The sequence below is a fragment of the Polypterus senegalus genome, chromosome 13 (assembly GCF_016835505.1).
Source record: "Polypterus senegalus isolate Bchr_013 chromosome 13, ASM1683550v1, whole genome shotgun sequence".
NCBI classification, from domain to species: Eukaryota; Metazoa; Chordata; class Cladistia; order Polypteriformes; family Polypteridae; genus Polypterus; species Polypterus senegalus.
The window spans coordinates 91,591,801-91,617,183 of NC_053166.1; the positions used below are offsets into that span (position 1 = coordinate 91,591,801).

The 25,383-nt window shown below is 40.6% G+C and overlaps 1 long non-coding RNA gene across 1 annotated transcript in view; it reads left to right on the forward strand.

Annotated features, from left to right (window-relative positions):
* The window catches only part of LOC120542128, a 39,823-nt gene extending 23,980 nt beyond the window's left edge, over positions 1-15,843 (forward strand). The window contains exons 2-3 of the long non-coding RNA XR_005636155.1: positions 10,907-11,047; positions 15,812-15,843. This is a non-coding gene — a long non-coding RNA (uncharacterized LOC120542128). The remainder of the gene's footprint in view (positions 1-10,906; positions 11,048-15,811) is intronic.
* Positions 15,844-25,383: the final 9,540 nt, after the last annotated feature.

Below are 25,383 nucleotides of genomic sequence, written 5' to 3' on the forward strand. Positions count from 1 at the left end.
GAGATAATTATGAAGACACTCACTATAGTACTACAGATAGTGAAAAAGGAATGAATGTTATTTAGAATTAAGCAGAATGCTGTACTATGTATTTTGATCTATAGTTGAATTTCCTCTTGTTTAATTCTGAGGATTCTGAGATCTACCTTGCTTGATGGAATCCTCATGTCTTTTATCTCAAGTCATATTTGTAGGACACTAACCAGGGGCATTTTACCTGCTAGCTTGTTGAACTCTAAAACTATATTCAGACAAATTATGCCCATGTCAACAAGTTAACCCCACAGCAACGTTTAACCTACAGTATTGTTGGGACTTTAGTTCAATTACATTGCCACCAGAAAGTCTGCTGTCATTATCAAGGGGATGAAGGAAACCCCTAAGGAGCCTTATCCCCAGAAGAGTTGAAACTGCCAGAGACCCAATGGGGTCAGGCCTGTTGGGGATCAGAAATGATGTGGTGCTGAGGCATCACCCACTGCACGGCAGCACTTGAGTTTCAATTTTAGGTAGTCTCTCCAGTATGATGATCATCTTCCTCTACTATCAGAGGAGCTTCGTAAACTCTGCATTTCAGTGGCAGCACTCTGTGAGGTGTGCAGACCTGGGACTGGCCAGATCTGTGTAGGTGGGTTCACCTTTTATTGGTCTGGCCGCTCTGATGGCTGTCATACTCTGGGAGTTGCTGTGGCCAATCAGCTCCTCCCGATGGTGTCCGATGTTACTTCTTTCAATGAGCTTATTATGAGACTCAGGTTAAGGCATTATCTAGGTGCCTTGTGTGTTGTCTCAGTGTATGCTCCAACCATAGTGAGTGATGTCTCAGTGAGGGAGACAATCTATTTGTAACTTTGCTCAGTGGTTGATTGGTGCTGCGAGGTGACACTCCTCTGGTCATGGGTGTCTTCAATGTGACCACTGGCACAGACAAGGCTGGCTATAAGGATTGTGTCAGCCCACAAGGTTCTGGCGACCATGGTGAAAGTGGTTATACGTTCCTTAACTTTGCAAAAGATCAGGGGCTGTGGATCACTGGATCCTGGTTCCAGCAACCTGAGCCACATCGTTGAACTTGGTACTCTAATACTGGTGGTGAGGTGAAGGAGATTGATCACATCTTCGTGGGCAGACACTGGAAGCTCCTACAGAACTGCAGGATTTACAGAAGTGCCCAGTTTGGGATTTCTGACCACACATGACTTGATACTACTTTGAAGATCCAATTTAGGTTCAGTATGCTATTATAGGCTATAATATTAGAATGAGGCTTGACCTGGCCAGACTGCAACGTCAGGCAGTTTCTAATGAGTTTTGCACTCAATTTGTGTGAGGAACTTGCAGACTTAGGTGCAATTGCCAATCTTAATGTGATCTAGGAGACCTTCAATGACAAAAAGGTTGAACAACCCTAAAGGTTGCTGAGGATTTAGTTGGTGTTGTCAGTGTTCCCATAAGGAGGTATTTCATCTCACAGGGCACCATGGATATCATTGGGGGGAGTCAAAGCATATGGCGTGATTGCAATTGCTGTCTGAGCGGGCCAGCTGTGAGGGCTGTGAGGGCAGATAAGGAGGCATTTATTAGACGAATCTGTGAGTAAGTGACACACCATCTATGGTCTAGTGACCCACATCCTGCTTACAGAGGAACTGAAGCATTATGCACATCTGATTCTGTTCTTCAGGGAGTCGTCGTCAAGGCCGGTGAGGGAATGGTCCTTATGGATGATGCTGCAGTTGTGACCTACAGAGCTGACTACTTTAAGGAGCTATTTAAAGCTGACCCTCTGGCTAGGTCATTGAACATTTCTGAGTTCACAGTTCTTGAGGCTGATCCTCCAATTTACTGTGAACCAGCTATTCTTACTGAGATTGCACAGGTGGTGAACCAGCTGAGGGTAAGGAAGGCTGCAGGGATCTGTGGTATCCAGGGTGAACTTTCCCAGGCTGGTGGTAAGGCTGTCCTCCTGGCATTGCAAGCAACCTTTGCTTCCATTTGGGAGACGGGCATCATCCCAGCTGAGTGGGTCATCCTCAATATGATCCGTGATCATTTGCTCACCTGCCAGCTACCAGAACAGTCTGGTTTTACACTTAAGAAGTCTACCATCGACTGCATCCTGGTACTGAGGGTTCTCATCGAGTGAAAATAAGAATATCAGCAGAGTTTCTTTGCAGTCTTTGTCAGTTTTTATAAAGCATTCGTCTCAATTGATTGAGCTGCCCTGTGGGACATCCTGAGACTTCACAGGATCCTCTTGAACTTGCTGGGTATCATGGCCAGCTTGTACGCTGGTACATTGAGCGCTGTGCAGAGTGGAGGCAGAACATCTGAGTTTTTCCCAGTTGATTTTGGGGTTCATCACAGGTGTGTTCTTGCTCCTACTCTGTTCAGTGCTTGCATGGACTGGAGTTTGGACAAGATTGTGGGGTCCATTGGCTGTGGGGCATCTTTTGGTGAAGAAAGATTCACTGATCTTGACTTTGCAGATGATGTTGTGATCTTTGCAGAGTAAATGGAGGCTCTGATTGTTGCTCTCGAGAGACTGAGCGATGAGTTTGAGTGTCTGGACTTGCAAGTGTCATGGATAAACACCAAGATCCAGACCTTTAATTACCTCTTGGGCACAGCCATCAGCAGTGTGTCTACCTGTGGAAGAAATGTTGCCCTTGTCAAATGGGTCACTTATCTTGGCAGCAAACATTCATATCTCTGGTGACTTTTCCTGTAAAGTCAGTAGACTGATTGGGAGAGCATGTGAGGTCATGAGGTCGCTGGAACTGGGCATGTGACACTACTGATACCTCTGCAATAGGACAGAGGTTGAAGTCTTTAGAGCTCTGGTTCTTTCTGTTTTGCTATATGATTGTGAGACATGAACGCTATCCAGTGACCTGAGATGAAGACTGGACTCCTTTGGTACTGTGTCTCTTTGGAGAATCCTTGGGTACTTCTGTTTTGACTTTGTGTGAAATGAGAGGTTCCTCACAGAGTCCCAAATGAGGCACATTATCTGCATTGTGAAGGAGCAACAGTTACAGCACTATTGCCATTTGGGGCGATTTCCACACGGCGATCCGGCTTGCATGATCCTCAATGTTATGGACCCAAACAGCTGGACCAGGCTAAGGGAACGCCCAAGTAACACCAGCTGCAGCAGATAGATGGTCACTTCCGGAGGATGGGACTGGACCACATGTCAGCCAGAGGGGTTGCCAACTGAAATCCCAAGGTGTTTTGTTGTGTGATGGGTGTGGCAAGCACCCCAACCTGACCTGACGTGACCTCTGCCTAAATCAATTGGCAGTCACAGAAAGGATCTTGTTGGCTGATGGAGTTGAAGAACGTGAGTGCTGATAAGAACATAAGAAATGAGACAAATGAGAGAAGACCATTCAGTCCATTAAGCTTATTTGTTTAGCTAATAGCTAAGCTGCCCCAATATCTTACTCAGATACTTCTTATAGGTTGTGAAGGTTTCTGCTTCAGCTACATGTCTAGTAGTTTTTTTCAGATTCCCACAGCTCTTTGCATAAAGAAGTACTTCCTGTTTTCAGTCATAAATGTACTTAATGTCTTCTGGTGCCCTCAAGTACACGATTCACCCTTAATTTGAAGGAACCCTGCTGGACCTACTTTAAGGATTTTGAAGGCCAGGATTAACTTCCCCACACAGCCTCCTCTGTTCAAGACTAAACAGGATTAATTCTCTGAGTCTGTCAGAGTACATCATGTCCTTAACTTCTGGGATACACCTGGTTGCTCTCCTCTGAACAGCTTCACGGGCTACTGTATACTTCTTGTAGCAAAGAGAACTGCACACAATACTCCAGATGCATAATGTTCCTTAATTTATATTCAACATTTTTTACAATATAACCTAATATTTTACTTGCCTTTTTAATAGATTGTGCACATTGCTTAGATGATGAAAACGATATGTCAAAATAAACCTCCAACTCCTTTTCAGAATTTGCTCCCTGTAGGACAGTGTTTTCCATCTTGTATTTATAATTGACTAGCTGTCCCCCGCAGCTCTGCCCACATAGTAGTGAAACAGGACAAACTAAAAATCAATAAAAAAAATTTTAAAAAATGTGTTTCGTATTGAGAACAATTTATATTGATAGGTTTCAGAGCCTCTTGATATACAATATTTTTGGTTTTGTTATCAAGGGTGAGGACATTTAGGTTTTTTGGGGAACTAATCCATGAGAAAGCAACATAAAGCTGACCATGCAATAAGCATAGTGAGCTAAGATCAACCCCTGCCAAGTTGAGTGTCTGTGTCTGGGTCTTGTTAATTGACATTGCAAAGCAAAGCTTCACCAGGAACTGTAATCTCTTGAATTGAAAGGACATGTCCACCGCGATTAGAGGAATGCGAAGGATTAAAACCCTCTTACAAATGGCACATACTATTATGATTATCGTGTCTATGATGTTGTTCTGAAGCTAACAGATCTGGAGACGGGTATCATTGCAAAGTTTGGGTGGGCTCAGGTTTCTCAAAAGGATAATCGGTTCTGTAGGATAATAAACTGAATCGTTGTGGTATTTATTGAAGTGTATGTCCGAGACAGTGTGTCAAATAATTTGAGAACCAACTGGTTCATTTAATACCTCCCCCTCCCCTCGGCCTGCAGCCTCTGTCTTTGCTTTGTGCTTATAAATCACTGCCGCAAGCGGACTATGCTACATAGTGCAATGAGAGAAGTCACAAAATCAACCAGAATCCATCCTCCAACCCGTTATATCCTAAAACTACAGGGTCACGGGGGTCTGCTGGAGCCAATCCCAGCCAACACAGGGCGCAAGGCAGGAAACAAACTCTGGGCAGGGCGCCAGCTAACCGCAAGGTGCACACACACTAGGGACAATTTAGAATCGCCAATACACCTAACCTGCATGTCTTTGGACTGTGCGAGGAAACCCACGCAGGCACGGGGAAAACATGCAAACTCCACGCAGGGAGGACCCAGGAAGCGAACCTGGGTCTCCTAACTGTGAGGCAGCAGCGCTACCCACTGTGCCACCATTCCGCCCATCAACCCAAATGTTCAAGCAAATTATAGAAAAAAAAACATGATCTAAATAGTATTTCTCTTGTGAAAAGCGGACAGACATATAGACCAGACTTTAACGGAGGCTGGCGCGTGAGTGAGGATGGCCCCGTCTGGCTCCCTACTCCTGAGGTCCAGCTTCCCCTCCCCTCAAACCCACAGCCTCTTTCTTCGATTCACACTTATTAATTGCTGCCACAAGCGAACCATGATACTTAACGCGATGAGAGAAATTGCAAAGTCAACCGGAATGTTCAAGCAAATTATAGAAAAAACCTGATCTAAATCTGTTAAGTAGTTCACTCGAGAAAAGCAGACAGGCGTACAGACAGATGTTGGATTTTATATATATATAGAGATGTTCCTGTTGCCCACATGTAGTAAGACTTTGCACTTTTCTACATTAAACTCCACTTTCCAAGTGTTCACCCATTTCTGAAGCTTGCCTAGGTCTTTTGGAATTACTTTTGTTGCCTCCTTAGAATCTGTCATTCCTCTATATTATTATCATCTGTGAATTTCACAGGTTTACTAACAATACTGAAATCTGTCATTAATATAAATGAGATAAAGTCACAGACTCAGGACAGACCTCTGTGGGGCTCCACTAGTGACCTCACTCTTTGTCTCCTCTTGGTTAACCAAGTTGAGACCCAGTTTTGTAGGTAACCTCTGATTCCTGCAGCTTCTACTTTCTGAATTAATCTTCAGTGTGGGGAGTGTGGGGCCATGTGAAAGGCTTTCTGAAAGTCTAAGTAAATTCAGTTGTATGCTTTGCTTTCAATAGCTGTTCAGTTGTCTGTTCAAAAAAATCTTAAAGATTGCTTTGACAAGATCTTCCTCTCATAAACCCATGCTAGCTGTTATTTAACGTATTATTTTCACACAAGTAATGTTCTAATTTATTTCTTCTTATAGTTTGCATAATTTTGCATGGTATGAAAGAAAGAGTTAGTCGATAAATTACCAGGATCCCTTCTTGAAGACTGAAGTCACATTTACAACTTTCCAATCCTCCGGTACTTCTTCTTTCTCAAGGGACTGCACAGATAGTCCTAATACAGGCTTAGAGATACCTGTTTCATTTCAATCAATACAAGTAGTAAATATTTTGGGGGTATTAGTCTTTATATCAAGGGTATGAAACACATCTGACTCTTCTGTTTTAAAATCTAGGGGCTCAGAGACTGTTTTTACTTCTTCATGGGGCATTCCATTTGGTTCTTCCTTAACAAATACTTGGGTGAAATATTTGTTCAGTTCATTTTCTATTTCCTTCTTGTTTTCAACAATTTTTCCTTTTGGGTACTTCAATTCTCTTTATTGTCTTTTTACTGTAGCAGTACTCAAAAATTGCTTACTGTTTTTTTTACTTCGCTACCAATGGTTTTTTTTTTTGGTATCTCTTTTGACCCTTCAAATGCCCTCTTTTATTTCTCATTGTGATGTTCATTATTCCTCTAAGTCAGAATTATTTGGCTCTTCTTTAATTTTCTTGTAAAGTGATCTTTTCAGCTTTGCTTTTGAAATGATTCCCCTATTTTTAATCATTTTGCTTTAGGAATATAATTGGTTTGAGCCTGGATGAGAAGGTCTCTGAACTGACATCACTTAGCATTTATAGTTGCTGAGTTTTTACTTTCCCATTCTGTGTTTTCATGATAGTTTGTCATTCCCATAAAGTCTGCTCTCTTCAAATTATAAATCTTTGTTTTGGTATATACCTATACTAACCATCTCCCGCGGCTTCGCTTGTGTATTAGTGAAACAGGACAGTGAGGGCCCCGCCCAGTTCGCTACTCCTGACTTCACTCTTCCCTCTTCCCTTGGCCCACAGCCTCTGTCTTGGATTAGCGCGAATATATCGCTCCTGCAAGCGAACTATGATTCTTAGAGCAATTAGAGAAGTTGCAAAATCAACCGGAATGTTCAAGCAAATTATAGAAAAAAAAAGATCTAAATCCATTAAGTAGTTCTCTAGTTCACTAACTAAGTGGGGTTAAGGTTATGCCCCAAGGCAGACATGTGAGTGAGGAGGGCCCTGCACACAGCCCAATGAGTCTCTCTCAGATTCACACTAATAAATTGGTACCGCAAGTGAACTATGATACTTAGCGCAATGAAGAAGTCGCAAAATCAACGGTATATTCAAGCAAATTATAGAAAACACCAGATCTAAATCCGTTAAGTAGTTCTTTCATGAAAAGTGGACAGACATACAAACGAGTTTAAAAAACTATAAGAAATTTTGTGCTTGGACCACAACATTTTTAAAACCGTTTCTTAGCAATCACTTATGGGCCAAGGGTAACCTACATTCCAAATTTCAAGTCTCAGGTCCTAATGGTTTGGGAGATTTTGTGATGAGTGAGTCAGTGGTGTTTGGCTTTTATATATATACTAGCAAAATACCCACGCTTCACAGCGGAGAAGTAGTGTGTTAAAGAAGTAATGAAAAAAAAAAAGGAAACAATTTGAAACTAACGTAACATGATTGTCAATGTAATTGTTTTGTCACTGTTGTAGTGTATATGTATATATGTATGGATATATATATATATATACACACACACACACATATAAACATATATATATATACATATCCATACATATATACATATATACATATATATATATACACATCTACATATACACACATACATATACATACAGACACATATATACACACAAATACATATATATACATACACACACATATATATAAACATATATATACATACATATCTACATATATAAATATACACACACACACATACACACATATATATATATATACACATAAAGACAGTCTTTGGGGTGCGAGCAACTGTTGCTGTGGGTGCCAGAATCCATGAAGGAAGAAAAATGAAAAACATTATTTGTACAAAAGCTTAATTTATTTATCCATTCCTAAATAATTAAATGGGCAGGCTATTTCATATCAGTGCAATACGCTGCTTGTTAAAACGGATGACTCCCGCTATGAACTATCGTATCTATTCAAGTTCTATTTAAATTTTAAATAGAAGGAATTTTTATTTAGTCGACAGAATATTATTCCGGAATAAATCAACTCAAACCTTAAATAACTTATAATATTTTGCTCTCCATATAAATATATCCTGTCTAAATTATACAAGTTAGAAATAAAGTAAACGTTAAAAGAACAAACATTCAAATTTCTTTACTCTTATGTAATTTTATATAAAAAATAAACTTAAATTTTAAATATCCCAAAAGATTTTGCTCTCCATAAAAATATATCCTGTCAAAATTATACAAATTCAAATATGAACATGGTGCATAACAAAACCTGGAAATATAAATAAAATGTGTTCTTTTCAGCAATAACAAATCAAATCATTCAGTTGTCTTTGCTCATATGTCATTTTATCAGAGCTGGACGCCTGGCATCTTTTTTGGCAACAAGTTCGTTTCTGTTTGGTGTGAGGTTCTGTGTTGTGGAGATTCTCAGGATGGACTGCAGGTGCTCATCAGTGAGGCGACTCCTGTGTGCTGTTTTGTTAGTCTTCATCACTGAGAAGAGCTTCTCACACAGATATGTGCTACCAAACATGCACAAGGTTCGAGCCGCATGTAGACGGAGCTGGAGCATTTTGTGGAATGGAGTGAATAAACTGTGCGGGCCCTGCAGTATCGTACTTTGCCTTCAGTGTGCCATTACACTGCAGCTCAATCACCTCCATCTGAATCTGCACAGGTGCAGTTTCCACATCGACGGCAAATGGGTTGCGAAACAACTCAAAATTCTTTTTTTGTTCTTCAAAGTCACCAAAGCGCGCGAACTCAGTGCACAGTGCGCCAGTTTATCAGCAAAGTGCGATTTGGGAACACCGTTGTGCCGATTTGGTTCAACATTACTTGGCAACAGGGAAAGTGGGGCAAGTTGCACTGGTGCATTTGTGTCTCCCATAAAAGTAGCTTCACTTGAAATCACTTTGTGATTTTGCACGGTAAAACGTCTGCTGAAGTGTCAGATTCTTCTTTAACTCTTCTGCTTTCTGTATCTTGTGCATTGCATTCAGGTCTTTCAGGTTATCTTGATGTTTTGTCTCATAGTGCCGCCTTAGATTAAATTCTGTAATTACAGCCACATTAGCTCCACAAATGAGACACACGGGTTTACCGCAATGTCAGTAAACATATACTCAGCCTCCCATCGGTTTTAAAGGCTCTATGTTCAGAATCACCTTTTCTCTTGGCATGTGTGGGCTAGCTTCGCAATAACTTGCAGCATCATAAGCTAGACTTGATTAACGCGTAAGTGTTCGCAAGGCAGCTGAAGCGCTGCATTATGGGATCTGTAGTTTATTGTGTTACCAGCGCTCATATCCCCGGCCATTAATAACAATAATACAGTATATAAAATGATCTCGGGGATGGATATAATTACACGCTGGCTGGATGTGGCCTCAGGGCCTTGAGTTTGACACATATGGACTAAATAGAACTTGAAAAGAAATATTTTTTCAAATGTGATCATGCAATTCAGATCGAGTTGACGCGACTACAGTACATCGAGCCCGTGCTATTGTGGTTTTGCCTTGTGTGCCTCAATAAGTTACCCTCCCCTCGCTCTTACTTTTTTACCGTTCATCTAATGAATACACTGAGTATGGCTTTACCAAAACAATCATTGATCGCTAATAAAGTATCCATTATTCATAAAGCTTCAATTGGTGATCTGTCTTTCTGCTAACCGCATATTTTTCATACGCCTCAAACCAAGGGGATGCGAGGCTAAAATGAATCGAGAAGTGTGCGTATACTTAGTGCATCCCTCTCGAATCAACCTCGAAGTCAGAGCTAGAGGCTAAGCCTCTACTATTGCGCCATGGCGTGCGGTTTGTCTATTTGAGCGTAGCAGTGTAATTCGGTTTTTGTTCAGCACTCTTTGGAACTGTTGCTTTTGTCTGCGCACTGCGTCAGTTCACGTGAGCCACTGAATATGGTTTTATATGTCACTCACTCGCTTCTAATTGTTTCGCTGCCTTCTTAATTATATAATGCATGTTTTCTTCAGCGCTTTTTGTAGCTCTTCCTGGTTATCTACGTAATGCGTGATTACGTTAGAGGTGTGATGATGTCACACGAAACTCCGCCCCCCACGACTTTCGAGCTCAACTCCATTACAGTAAATTGACAAAAATAGCTTCTAGTTATGACCATTATGCGTAGAATTTCGAAATGAAACCTGCCCAACTTTTGTAAGGAAGCTGTAAGGAATGAGCCTGCCAAATTTTAGCCTTCTACCTACACGGGAAGTTGGAGAATTAGTGATGAGTCAGTGAGTCAGTCAGTCAGTGAGTCAGTCAGTCAGTGAGGGCTTTGCCTTTTATTAGTATAGATATATTTGTGTGTTTATCAAAGATGATCTCAAATTTTTTCATATTGTCACTGTATCAATAACATCTCTTTTTATTGTTTTAAAAGATGCAATCTAGAGAGATGTTACCAGATGCTGTCTTCTTTAGAATCTTCAGCTTAGGTCACCACCCTGATCTCATCATCCAGTCAATGAGCAGGTTATTTAGGTTGTGTAGTTTGCCATTTTTTAATCTATCAGCAGTACTAAGTTGTTCTAGTTTTCTTTTATTGAGTTAAATAAAAATGCAGTGTTGGAGTTGGTGGAGGGTGTCAGATGGGAGAAAGCAGCACAAAGTGAGATAGTGGTGAATGATGTGGTCACTGGAGCCAGAGATGAGGGTGTAGTCAAGTCAAGCAGTGCTGCATTCCCAATGTTGCCACTCAGAACCATTTTCTTGATTATTATGTCTCATCTTTTTTATCTTCTCTGTGTCAAAAATTCTCTTGCCTTTCAGTAATGATTAATGGTCGCTGTCCTAAGACAGTGCTGAAGACTTCAGAAGAGTAAGGGCTATGAACAGGCTTCCCCTTTTTTGAGTGGGACTGACAGCAAATGAATATGTACAGTAAAAGAAGCCTGGAACATGGATTTTCAGGTGACAGGTGTTTCATAATTTGAAATTTATTTTTGTTTGTATTCATTTTTTAGAATGTTACTTCACATTTGTGTACGTTCTGTGCCTCCCTTGTACCAGTGCCATTATGATGCACGTTAACTTTTATGAAGGGTGCTTTATAGTGTGTTTTGTTGATAATCAATGGCCTTACACAGTGCCCTGGGTGAACATGCAATGCACAATCAATAAATAACCTTTTCTACCCTTTCCCATTGTGAGTGTCCCTACACCACAGCACTACAAGACCTCAGTAACTATAAAATTTAGCAGGAAGCAATGCTCTTGTACAATGGCTTAAGTATTTCTGAACGCTTGCATCACTAACAGGCCGTTATTTATTGGATTCCTCATGTCTGTCACTGGAGGTTCCCAGTTTTGAGCCCAATAGACTGTGCAAGTATCCGCCTTTCTGATGCAGGAAACTTTATTTTCCTGTAATGTCAGGATCCTGAGATATTCCTTTGTAAAAAGGAGGAGGGAGACAGTGTGACCCTTTCCTTGCTAAGTGATTGATTGCTAGCATAGTCATTGACATAGAGGAAAGGGATTTCCACCAATAATATACCTCAAAATGTCACCTTGTCAGCCTTCAAATGAAGTATTGCTTCACCTTGTAGAAAGATGCAATCCTAGTAAGTAAGATCTAGAAAGGGTCAGGTTACCTCCATGAAGTGGCTGTGTGGATACCCCCCAAAGCCCCAATAGGACCCTCTTCAGACCTCCACAAAGTCAGCTACAAGAACATATTTTTAAATTTTGAAAACAGGAAAAGTATTTGCCTTGCAGTTAGGAGACCCGGGTTAGCTTCCCAGGTCCTCCCTGCGTGGAGTTGCATGTTCTTCCCATGTCTGCATGGGTTTCCTCCAGGTACTCTGGTTTCCTCCCACAGTCCAAAGACATGTAGATTATGTGCATTGGCGATCCTAAATTGTCCCTAGTGTGTGTGCTCGGTGTGTGGTTGTGTGTGTATTTGTGTGTGTGCCCTGTGGTGGGCTGGCGCCCTGCCCAGGGATTTGTTCCTCCCTTACGCCCTTTATTTTGGCTGGGATTGGCTCCAGCAGACCCCCATGACCCTATAGTTAGGATATAGCAGGTTGGCTAATGGATGGAAAAGTATTTGCGCATTTTTAGGTTCAACAACAGATGGGTTGACGACTAAGTTCAGTAATACTTGAGATCTGCAAAGTTTAGCGAGTAGACAACAAAGATTTATATCGTGATTAGAAAAAGAAAATAAATAAGTGTTGCTGAATGCAAGCAAATGGCACAATACGCCTTTCCCAAACAATACCTAAGATAACATCTATACCTAAATCATCAGTGGAAGAGGGAATTGGCAAAATGCTATCACGGAGTTCCATAACCAGAGATTACTGCACGTTAGCTAGGTGAGTTGAGCATTGCGGTGAGCTCAAGAGAAGAGTTGTCTTTTCCTTGTCGTCCTTACCCACTTTTTTCCATTATAGATAACCACGAGCCTATTGATAAAGATTTGCAAAGTAACTTGATATCCCCAGATGAGGCAGAAATAAAAATATGATGTATTTGAATAGAAATAATTAAATAATTACATTGAGAATGTTTCATAAGTTAGCACCTTAGCAGTTTTCCTACAAAATGCAGCAAACTGGTAAGGCACAACACAGGTTTAATTTTATTTGATATCTTTGAAAATCTTTGTTTGAATAGGTACTGATGCCAGCAGAGAGAGACAGGTAAAGTTTGAAACCATGTAGAACACACATGTGGTGTTTTCTTAGGGGCTGACAACATAAAAAGGTGTTAAAAAGTCAAAATAACAGAATACAATAACACTGTCCGTCTTGAGAGACGCTGTTATTTCTCCAAGATTATAAATAACAATGCTAGTAATCCCAGAGTCTTATTTTCTACAATTGATCACCTACTAAACCCAGGTAACTCAAAGGAATGCCTCCAAAGTTCTTCCAGTAAAACCTGTGAGGCTATCGCTGTATTTTTCAATCAAAAAATTAATGATTTTAGAAATAACATAGTATATCCCTCCAATACTAAGGATCCTCCTAAACCCCAGCATTCTGTTATAAACAAATTAAACTCTTTCACTAGGATAGATTTACCTGATTTACAAAAAATAATCTCTCAATTAAAACCTCCACCTGCGTCCTTGACCCGATACCAACAAGGTTTTTCAAAGAAGTATCAGGCGTGCTAATTGATAATGTTCTTGACATAGTAAATTCGTCACTAGATACTGGGGTCTTCCCAGACTGTCTTAAGACTACTGTAGTTAAACCCCTACATAAGAAACATAATCTCGACCCCTCAGCTCTTGAAAATTTTAGACCCATCTCTAACCTGCCTTTCTTAAGTAAAGTTCTGGAGAAGGCAGTCATTATGCAGTTAAATGACCACATAAATAAACATGCTATTCTTGATAAATTTCAGTCGGGTTTTAGAACAAATCACAGCATAGAAACTGCACTCGTTAAAGTAGTAAATGACTTGCGGGTAAATGCAGACAGAGGCCATTTATCTGTTCTCATCCTCTTAGATCTGAGTATTATGGCAAGCCGAATTAACATTTAGAGATATCTCAAAATGGATTTTAAGATATCTGGAAATGCATTTTAGATATCTCAAATTGACTTACAGTTATCTAAAAATGCATCTATTTTAAGATATCTAAAAAGCATTTTATGATATCTTAAATAGATTTCAAGATATCTTGAAATGATATGCCGTACATTTTGAAATATCTGAAATGCATGTTAAGATATCTTTAATGCAATTCGAGATATCTTGGAATACGTTCCTGTGCATTTTGAGATATCGCAAATACATTTCAAGATATCTTAAAATAACTTCCTGTGCATTTCAAGATATCTCAAATACATTTTGAGATATCTCAAAATCACTTCCTGTAACATTTCCTATTCTTTCAATGGGACTTCCTGTCTATTTCGAGATATCTCAAAATGAATTTGAGATATCTTGAAATACACAGGAAGTTATTTTGAGATATCTCGAAATATAATTTAGATATCTTAAAAAGCATTTAAGATATCTTGAAATTCATTTTTCAAATTAATTTCATGATATCTTAAAATGGGTCTCTGCTCCATTTCAGATATCTAACAATGTATTTCAAGATATCTCAAATTGTATTTCAAGATATCTAAAATGCATTTTAAGATATCTTTAAAAGGACACTCAATTATTTCAAGATATCTCAATAGCATTTTCAGATATCTACAATACAATTTAAGATATCTCAAATACATTTTAAGATATCTTATAATAAACAAGTAGTCCCATTGAAATAATAGGCAATTTTACAGGAAATGATTTTGAGATATCTTGAAATGTATTTGAGATATCTTGAAATACATTTGAGATATCTCAAAATGTATTGCAGATATCTTAAAATGTAAAGGAAATTATTTTAAGATATCTCAAAGCGAGTTTCAGATATCTTAAAAAGTAAATTACATTTTAAGATATCCAAAATTCATTTTGAGATATCTCTAAATGTTAATTTGGCTTGCCATAGAGTATTGCATTTGACACCATTGATCACAACATTCTTAGAAATCGCCTTAGTCAATGGGTGGGCCTCTCTGGCACAGTCTTAAATTGGTTTGAAACCTACCTGACAGGGAGAAAATGTTTTGTTAGTTGTGGGAATTACAACTCAAAGACACATGATATCCAATATGGTGTTCCACAAGGCTCTATCCTGGGTCCGCTGTTATTCTCAATCTACATACTTCCGTTAGGTCAGATTATCTCAGGGCACAACGTGAGCTACCACAGCTATGCTGATGACACACAGCTGTACTTATCAATAGCACCTGATGACCCCGATTCTATTGATTCACTAACAGAATGTCTGACTAGTATCTCAGAATGGATGAATAGTAACTTTCTCAAGTTAAATAAAGAGAAAACTGAAATCTTAGTGATTGGCAATAATGGATACAATGAGGCTATTAGAAATAAACTGGATACATTAGGATTAAAAGTCAAGACGGAGGTAAAAAGCTTAGGGGTAATTGTTGACTGTAATCTGAATTTTAAATCGCATATTAATCAGACCACTAGGACAGCATTTTTTCACTTAAGAAACATAAGTAAAGTTAGACCTCTTATATCACTGAAAGATGCTGAGAAATTAGTTCACGTGTTTGTTTTCAGTCGACTAGATTACTGTAACGCACTCCTCTCAGGACTACCCAAAAAAGACATAAATCGTTTGCAACTAGTGCAGAATGCAGCTGCTAGAATCCTAACTAGGAAAAGAAAATCCGAACACATTTCTCCAGTTTTAATGTCACTACACTGGTTACCTGTGTCATTCAGAATTGATTTTAAAATTCTGCTTATGGTTTATAAAGGATTAAATAATCTCGCCCCATCTTATATATCGGAATGTCTGACACCTTATATTCCAAATCGTAACCTCAGATCCTCAAATGAGTGTCTCCTTAGAATTCCAAGAACAAAACTTAAAAGAGGTGGTGAGGCGGCCTTCTGCTGCTATGCACCTAAAATCTGGAATAGCCTGCCAATAGGAATTCGCCAGGCTAATACAGTAGAGCACTTTAAAACACTGCTGAAAACACATTACTTTAACATGGCCTTCTCATAACTTCACTTTAATTTAATCCTGATACTCTGTATGTTCAATTCATCATAATAACTATTCATGGTGGCTCTAAAATCCGTACTGACCCCTACTCTTTTTTCTGTTTCTTTTTCCAGTTTCTTTGTGGTGGTGGCCTGCGCCACCTCCACCTACTCAAAGCTTCATGATGCTCCAACAATGATGGATGGATTAAAAGGCAGAAGTCTACGTGACCATCATCATCAAGCCCTTCCATGAGAACCCTAAATCCAAAGAGGACTGTTTCATTTATATTAGGTAGAATGCCCAGAGGGGACTGGGCGGTCTCATGGTCTGGAATCCCTACAGATTTTATTTTTTCTCCAGCCGTCTGGAGTTTTTTGTTTTTTCTGTCCCCCCTGGCCATCGGGCCTTACTCTTATTCGATGTTAATTAATGTTGATTTATTTTGTTTTCTTATTGTGTCTTCTTTCTATTCTTTATTATGTAAAGCACTTTGAGCTACTGTTTGTATGAAAATGTGCTATATAAATAAATGTTGTTGTTGTTGTTGTTGTTTAATGCAAAGAATTGTTAAAGATTTCTCAGAATCCCATTAGTACAGGTCTCTTCCTGTGTTTAGGGATTTTTATAGCAGGTTTTTTGTTTTTATTATTAATAGTTATGATTGATTTAAAGTGTCCTGATTTGATCAGTTTAATTTGGTCTGTGTAATTATTATTGTAGTTTTTGTCAGTGCATATTGTTATTCCTTTTTACTTTCTCATATATGAAATATAGGGAAAGTATTGTAATCATCGTAAGATTCAATGTTGAGATTTTGATGAATCTCGATGTTTTAGACCTCCCTGAGTGCAAAAATTCCATTTTTGCAATGATGTCTGTGTGTTTGTCTGTGTATGTGTGTGTGTGTGTGTATAAACACGATAACCTGAGTATACTTTCACTTAGGTCAACCAAGTTTTAGGTACAAAACATAGATTTCTATCAACTTTTGAGCTAATTCTGTTAACCAGAAGTGGTACTGTACCTTTTATTCATGCAGTTGCATAGTCAAATTTATTCAAGTTTACTTTTATAATAATTGCTCAATATATTATTAATTTGATTTGATTTGTTGCTGATGGTTCTTTAATGTATGTAACATAAAATATAATCATTATCTTGCAGTTTACTCCTCAAATATCCATCGCCAGATCTGAGTATACAAGAAAGTCTGTGGAGATCACTCCTGATTTTTAATAAAGGATGCCATGCTGTTGATAGCATGCATATAACCTTACCATTATCTTATTAAACCAAACAATAATGGGGGAGTTACAGTATAAATTGTTATGTGTTATGAGACAGTGCTGAAAAAACAAAGCTGAGATCACACTGTCCTAGTCCTATTTTTTTCACTCATATGTGACACAGATCTGAGGTCTTTGGAGAAGTATGATTAGCAATAAAAAATATGGAATCAGAACTTTTCAGATGGGATTTATACTGCTCTCATAATGTCAGTTTGGCCTCTAAACATTTCCCATCACTCTCTCATCACTCTTTTAGGCCACTTGTTTCTATGTAAAGAACACTGGCAGAAATAAAAATGTGTTTCCTGTTTCTTTTCCCTGCCATCACAAGCTCTGCACTGAATCAACATAAAGTAGAGCAGCAGCCATCAGCATCTGTCTGACAAAACTGATTTATTTTGCACATGTGGGACACATTCAGGATAGACATCTATATTCATATCAAACTTCAATCAGTTGCAAAATTAATTTAAGCAGTCAAAACAAACACAATATGAGGCAAAATTCAGGACAGAGTCATTTTTAGCTACTGTGTCAACATAGCATTAAAAGACTCACACAGTTTCATGTTCAACAACAGCATCCAAAATATATTAATTATGTGAAAACGCTAAGTATGGCAACGTTAGCTGAGGGTTCCCCTATAAATGTTTTTTTTAGGAAGGGGCCCGACTCTTATTTATTGTAGTGGGTGTAGAATTGCGTGCCACGCCGGTGCCTCCATGATATAATCATTGTTGGGTTTCCTTGGTGAAAGGAAAATGCTTTGTTTCGACAGCCAATATGGAGTTTTCTCCTTTGTTTATTATAATCTATAAAAAGCAACAAATATGCCACTTAGTATAAAAGAAAGCCCTGACAATAGGCAAAGCTCTGAATGTCATTCTGTATGACAGCAGCAACAGTTCATGGACTCAGGCATTTTCATTCAGAAAGAGAAACTTCAGTTTGAGTAAATTGTCACCGGTAATTGGAAGTTATATATATTTTTCTTTCTGGCATTTTTCCATTCTTTTTATTTTTTATTGAGCTATTCTTGCTATTTTCATTACTTTTCTGTGTTAAATTCCATTTCAGATTAATTCTTCCAGTTGATATTCTTTTGGTTGTGATTCCTCCACTTAAATAAACTGAGGTTTTACAGATAAGGAGGACAGAGATTTCAAGGAAAGGAAGTTATACTCACTAATCGTGGCGATGATTAGTAATTTACAATTTCACTGTACTCAGAACACATGATAATAATGACCTGATAGACCTATAAACCTACATCATACCTACTCTGGGTTCTGATATACTTAAAAGACTTTATTCAAGGCCCCTTTGTTTGCTTCAAGTCTCATACAAGTCCAATTATTGCAGTTCTTAGAAAAGAGGCAAAGCGCACAAACACAGGCAACTTAGCAGTGGCGCTTCACAGCAGAGAGTGCCCCCTCAGGCAGATAAGCTCTGTAGAAGTCACTGACGTCATCCTCAGAATCAGTGTCAGGAATCTCTGACAGCTGATTAACTGCACAACCTGCAGTGTCTTGACAGAGACAAGCCCGGCGAGATGTGTTGTCTTTGTGAGTGCAGCAAATAAAGGGACAAACATGAATGTGTGAGAACATTTCTTTAAAGTTTGATTTATTTTGAGAAGGTAGAGATCCAGAAATGTCTTACTGTGTGCATCTTTGTTTCCAGTCATGACATTTTTAAAAGAGTTAAGTTTTCCAATGGCTTCTGCCCTGTTAGAAGACAGAAGCTGCAACTACTTTAGCAGACATTACAATACAGAAGCACTTTGCTGTGTAGCAATGAGCTGTGAGTTGCACTGCTTAGCATCCCAGGGTGAACAAGGCAAAGCATGTGTTGATTTGTTCACAATACATGGAACATGCAGCTTGAATAACGTATGAAGAGGATATAATTTGTTAAGTGAAATCAGAAGAAAAGGAACAAAGGCAATCCTGATTTTTCTTGTTTACAATGCAATGCAACATTTGCTTTATTCTGTTTATACCTTTTTTTGTCAGATGTTCCTAGCATATTACATTTTACCTTTCAGGTGTTTAGAGGATTATTCCAGTATTTCAAACAATAAAGAAGTATATTTATTTTTTGACGAAATGTTGTGCAATGTTTTGTGCAAATAATGATGTATGAGACATGAGTTATGAATCTAAAGTTGCGCTGGACTAAATCAAAGCAGAAATTGATCACATAAAGGCTGAGTAGACAGGAGGACTGATTTATATAAACTGTTAGCACTTTACTCGTGACTTGATGTTGGCTGCTGTTTCAGTCCAATTTCAAGTTCTTCTACAGTACCCTCTGTGAGGTTTGGGACAAAGGCACATGTTTCCTTGATTTATCCCTTTGACCCATAGTGTAAAATTACAAATCAAAAAAATCAGACATGATTAAAATGCACATTGCAGACTTTAATTTAAGTGTATTTACATGCTGTTATAAGTGAATAAGTTTAATATGTCACTGTGCTCTGTGTAAATATATTTTATAAATCTGCCTTTTCTACTCACATGCACAGTTGACACAGAGCCAGATTTAGCACGGGGGTTCACATTATAAGAACTGCTAGGCAAGCATTACAAGATAAGACAGTTAGGGACAACTGCGAAATGGGCAGTCAGACTGAGGACCATTGTATACCGTTTTTGTTGTCAATGTCAGCATGAAACTGTATTCTCTTTTGCCTTTTTTGGAATGGCATGAATCACCCAAGTGGAGGCCTGCACATGGAGAAAGAGTATAAAGCCTTGGAATATTACCCAGCACACCTTTGAAGCCGAAAGACAGATGGGAGATAACGTCATCCGATCCTGAAAATCCTTCCAACACAGCAACGAAAATGGCAGAATCTACACATCGGGCCCCCACTCTCGAACTGGGTTTTGCCATTGGCTTCCTTCGTCTGTTATGCAGTGTAAGCCGCCATTAAAGAAAGCTGAGTTATTTCTCCTATGTGATTTCTTACCTCTGTATCACTAAGGGAGGGTTATCTCATTTTTACAGTATATTATATCTATATAGATTTGGGTTATGTAACCCACCTCAATTACAAAAGAACTCATTCCCAGGGAGCTAACGTCCTCTGCTGGATACACATGCATTTTGGTCACACATTGTAGAAATGACAACAATGTTTATACATAGCCCCCTGTTTCAGGGAAACATAATGTTTAGGACATAACAAAGCACGCACATTAAAGCAGTCATATTTAGTACTTTGTTGCATATCCCTTTCATGCAATGACTTCTTGAAGCTGGCAATTTACAGACATTACCAGGTGCTGAGTATCTTTTCTGGTGATGCTCTGCCAATCCTCTAATGCTGCCATCTTGAGCTCCTGCTTGTTTCAGGGTCTTGTCCCCTTAAGTTTTCCCTTCAGAATATGGAAGGCATGCTCAGTTGGATTTGAATTGTGTGGCTGGCTTAGACATTCAAGAAATTTCCACTTTTTAGCTTTGAAAAACTCCTGTGTTCTCTTAGCAGTGTGTTTGGGGTTATTATCTTGTAGAAGCATGAAGTGTCATCCAATGAGTTTGAAGGCATTTACTGGAACTTGAACAGAGAAGATGTTTCTGTACACCTCTGAATTCATTGTGCAACAGTTCCATTATCAATGAAGATATGTGTGTCAGTATCCATGGCAGCCATACATGCCCAAGCCATAACTCACCCACCAACATGATTAACAGATGAGGTGGTTTTGCTTTGATCTTAGGTGGTTCCTTTTCATCTCCAGATGTGTTTCTGGCCATCACTCTGATACCGGTTCACCTTGTGTTTGTCCACATGAGTTTTTCCAGAATTCTGCGTGCTCTTTTAAATTATTTTTCATAACCCGTAATCTGGACAGCCTGTTTTTTGTGGCAAAGCAGTAGTTTGCATCTTGCAGTGAGGCCTCTGCATTTCTGTTCATGGAGTCTTCTGTAGATAGTAGTCTCTGACACATGCACATCTGCCTCCTGAAGGCTGTTTTCAGTCTGTCATTTGGGGGCTTTTTCTTTACCATAGTGAGGATTCTTCTGCCATTAGCAATGGAGGTCTTCCTTGGCCTACCACTCCCTTATGTGTTCTTTCTTTTTAATGATAAACCAGACAGTTGATTTAGGTAGTCCTAGTTTTTTACAAATCTCTCCAATATTTTTATTCTTTTTCAGCTTTATAGTGACTTCTTTGACTTTCATTGGTACAGCTCATATTGAGCAATGGGAACTACAGATGCCAAACTTTGTCTGTAGGTAGAAGTAAACCTTGGTGTCATATGCCTGCACTAATGAAGCAGTGAAGAACACCTGAGGAATCACAAACACCTGTGACACCAATGTCCCAGACATTATGTTGCCCTGAATTGGGAGGACAATGTAGAAACAGTGTTGTAAATATCTACAAGGTCTGACCAAAATGTATGCAAATACCCTGCAAAGTCTGCAATGTGCACTTTAATCATGTCTCAATTGGTTTGATTTGTAATTTAAAACTATGAAGCAGAGGGGAAAATCACAGAAAAATGTGCTTTTGTCCCAAACATTAAGAAAGGCACTGTAGGATTCTGCTGTGTTCCTTTTCAGTTTGACCTTATGCCGAAGTTTTTGTACTTCTTTCTACACTTGATGTTATGTTTGCTCTTATTGCCTACTTGTTTATCCCTGTTCTCTTTTCTTGTTTAGATCCCAGTGATAGATCTTATTGTCATTATCCTGTGTTTTCTGATTTTAGAATCTTATTTATTAAATTTTGTACATGCCTGTCTTTGCAGGTTGCTTTGTTCTTTTTTGTCAACAAATCTTAACTTTTGTGCAATGGGCTTTGAAAATTGGTATTTTCTTTGCTTGCCTGTCCCTAGTTATATCTTAGGTTGACCTGACAATTATTTTCCACTCTGGCAATATGGCATAAGTTGGTTGGACGAGCAAGTAAGAATTTCACTGTACACATGGCAATACTACTAGTGCTATTAAAAGCCATGCACCTGAAATTCACAGGACATTAAAACCAGATAACAGTTGTCAATTACTGGTTGTCTCATTTACTTCACTCGGTGCCCATGTCAGTCATGCAGTATCTTGCTGAGGTTTCTGGTAAACTAATTTGTCTCTGGAGATGGTTGGCATTGTGCTTAGTCCATAACATTGCAGTTTATTAATATGAAGAAAGACGTCATGCCAGATGATGGTATTCCAAGTGTTTGTCTTGGTTTCATACGCTAGAGCTAAGTGTACAGTCAGAGTATCAGGTGATCTCTGAGTACAATGCTTTTGCAGTTCTTTACACTGGAAGTTCTATACATAACAGAATCTCACATTGATGACAGACCTCTTTTCCTGAGCTGTCACTAAAGGTGATATCTTTCTGTGGGACCATTGACTTACTAATACTCTTCATGTCAAATTCCAAAATAATCATAGGCTTTAAAAACAGATAGTACTATATGTCATTATTTTTTGGATACTCTAGTTTGTTCAGTTGCTAGCTTCCTCTGTATTGTCTATTTCCTGCTTTATTTGTTTGTCCATGTATTCCTAATTTTATTCTTTTATATAATTATTTTTTTATATCCTAATATTTTGTTATTCTTTCTGCTGCTAAGTATCTTCTGATAATTGTGACATGCTTTACTTCTCATATACAGTATCTTAACAGTAAAGAGTCTTGCTTTCTTGTTTGCTTGCTACGTCCAGTGTTTCCCAGGTAGTTGTTCAGACATCAGCTGTCCTCACCATACTGTTTTGTACTTGGAGATGCTAAAGTATGCTGGGCATTAATTAATAGGATACATTTGTCAATTCCCATGGGCTCACCACCTATGGGAGGGGCCAAGGAGGTTGGGTGCAGTGTGAATTGGGTGGTGGCCGAAGGCGGGGACCTTGGTGGTCTGATCCTCGGCTACAGAAACTAGCTCTTGGGACGTGGAATGTCACCTCTCTGAAGGGGAAGGAGCCTGAGCTGGTGCGCGAGGTTGAGAGGTTCCGGTTAGATATAGACTCACCTCGACACACAGCTTGGACTCTGAAACCAGTCTACTTGAGAGGGGCTGGACTCTCTACTACTCTGGAGTTGCCCCCGGTGAGAGGTGCCGAGCAGGTGTGGGCATACTTATTGCCCCCCGACTTGGAGCCTGTGCATTGGGGTTTATCCCGGTGGACGAGAGGGTGGCCTCCCTCCGCCTTCGGGTGGGGGGAAGGGTCCTAACTGTTGTTTGTGCGTATGCGGCGAATGGCAGTTTGGAATATCCACCCTTTTTGGAGTCCCTGGAGGGGGTGCTAGAGGGCGTACCTTCTGGGGACTCCTTCGTTCTGCAGGGAGACTTCAATGCTCATGTGGGCAATGATAGTGAGACCTGGAAGGGCGTGATTGAGAGGAATGGACCCCGATCTGAACCCGAGCGGTGTTTTGTTATTGGACTTCTGTGCTCATCACGGATTGCCCATAACGAACACCATGCACCACATCAAGCATAAGGGTATTCATATGTGCATTTGGCACCAGGATACCCTAGGCCTCAGTTCAATGATCGACTTTGTGGTCGTGTCATTGGACTTGGGCCACATGTCTTGGACACTCGGGTGATGAGAGGGGCGGAGCTGTCAACTGATTACCACCTGGTGGTGAGTTGGCTTCAATGATGAGGGAAGATGCCGGTCAGGCCTGGTAGGCCCAAACGTGTTGTGAGGGTCTGCTGGGAATGGCTGGCAGAGTCCCCTGTCAGAAGTAGCTTCAACTCCCACCTTCGGCAGAACTTCGACCACATCCCGAGGGAGGTGGGGTACATTGAGTCCGAATGGGCCATGTTCTGTGCCTCTTTTGTTGAGGCAGCTGACCGGAGCTGTGGCTGCAAGGTGGTCGGTGCCTGTTGTGGCAGCAATCCCCGAACCCGTTGGTGGACACCGGCAGTGAGGGATGCTGTCAAGTTGAAGAAGGAGTCCTGTAGGACCTTTTTGTCCTGTAGGTCTCTGGAGGCAGCTAATAGGTACTGGCAGGCCAAGCGGAATGCGGCTTCGGTGGTTGCTGAGGCAAAAACTCGAGCGTGGGAGGAGGTGGGGAGGCCATGGAGAACGACTTTCGGACGGCTTCGAGGAGATTCTGGTCCACCGTCTGGCGCCTGAGGAGGGGGAAACAGTGCAGTGTCAACACCGTATATGGTGGGGATGGTGCGCTGCTGACCTCGACTCGGGACGTTGTGGGTCGGTGGGGGGAGTACTTCGAAGACCTCCTCTTTCCCACTAACCTGCCTTCCAATCAGGAAGCAGAGCCTGGGGACTCTGAGGTGGGCTCTCCCATCTCTGGGACTGAGGTCACCGAGGTGGTCAAAAAACTCCTTGGTGGCAGGGCCCCGGGGGTGGATGAGATACGCCCAGAGTTCCTCAAGGCTCTGGATGTTGTAGGACTGTCTTGGTTGACACGTCTCTGCAACATCACATGGACATCGGGGACAGTTCCTCTGGATTGGCAGACCGGGGTGGTGGTACCCCTCTTTAAAAAGGGGGACCGGAGGGTGTGTTCCAACTACAGAGGGATCACACTCCTCAGCCTCCCTGGAAAAGTCTATTCAGGGGTCCTGGAGAGGAGGGTCCGTCAGACAGTCGAATCTCGGATTCAGGACGAACAGTGTGGTTTTCGTCCTGGTTTCAGGCCGTGATCTTCAGCTCTCTCTGGATCGGTTCGCAGCTGAGTGTGAAGTGGCTGGGATGAGAAATAGCACCTCCAAATCTGAGACCATGGTCCTCAGCCGGAAAAGGGTGGAGTGCCCTCTCAGGGCTGGGGAAGAGATCCTGCCCCAAGTGGAGGAGTTCAAGTATCTCGGGGTCTTGTTCACGAGTGAGGGAAGAATGAAGCGTGAGATTGACAGGCGGATCGGTGCGGCATCCGCAGTGATGCAGGCTCTGCATCGGCCTGTCATTGTGAAAAAGGAGCTAAGCGGTAAGGCAAAGCTCTCAATTTACCAGTTGATCTACGTTCCTACCCTCACCTATGGTCATGAGCTATGGGTAGTGACCGAAAGAACAAGATTGCGAATACAAGCGGCTGAAATGAGTTTCCTCCGCAAGGGTGTCTGGGCTTTCTCTTAAAGATAGGGTGAGAAGCTCAGTCATCCGGGAGGGGATCAGAGTAGAGCCGCTGCTCCTCCGCATCAAGAGGAGTCAGATGAGGTGGCTTGGGCATCTGATCAGGATGCCTCCTGGACGCCTCCCTGGTGAGGTGTTCCGGGCACGTCCAACCGGGAGGAGGTCCCGGGGAAGACCCAGGACATGCTGGAGGGACTATGTCTCCCGGCTGACCTGGGAACGCCTTGGGATTCTCCCGGAAGAGCTGGAAGAAGTGGCTGGGGAGAGGGAAGTCTGGGCTTCTCTTCTTAAGCTGCTGCCCCCGCAACCCGACCCCGGATAAGCGGAAGAGGATGGATGGA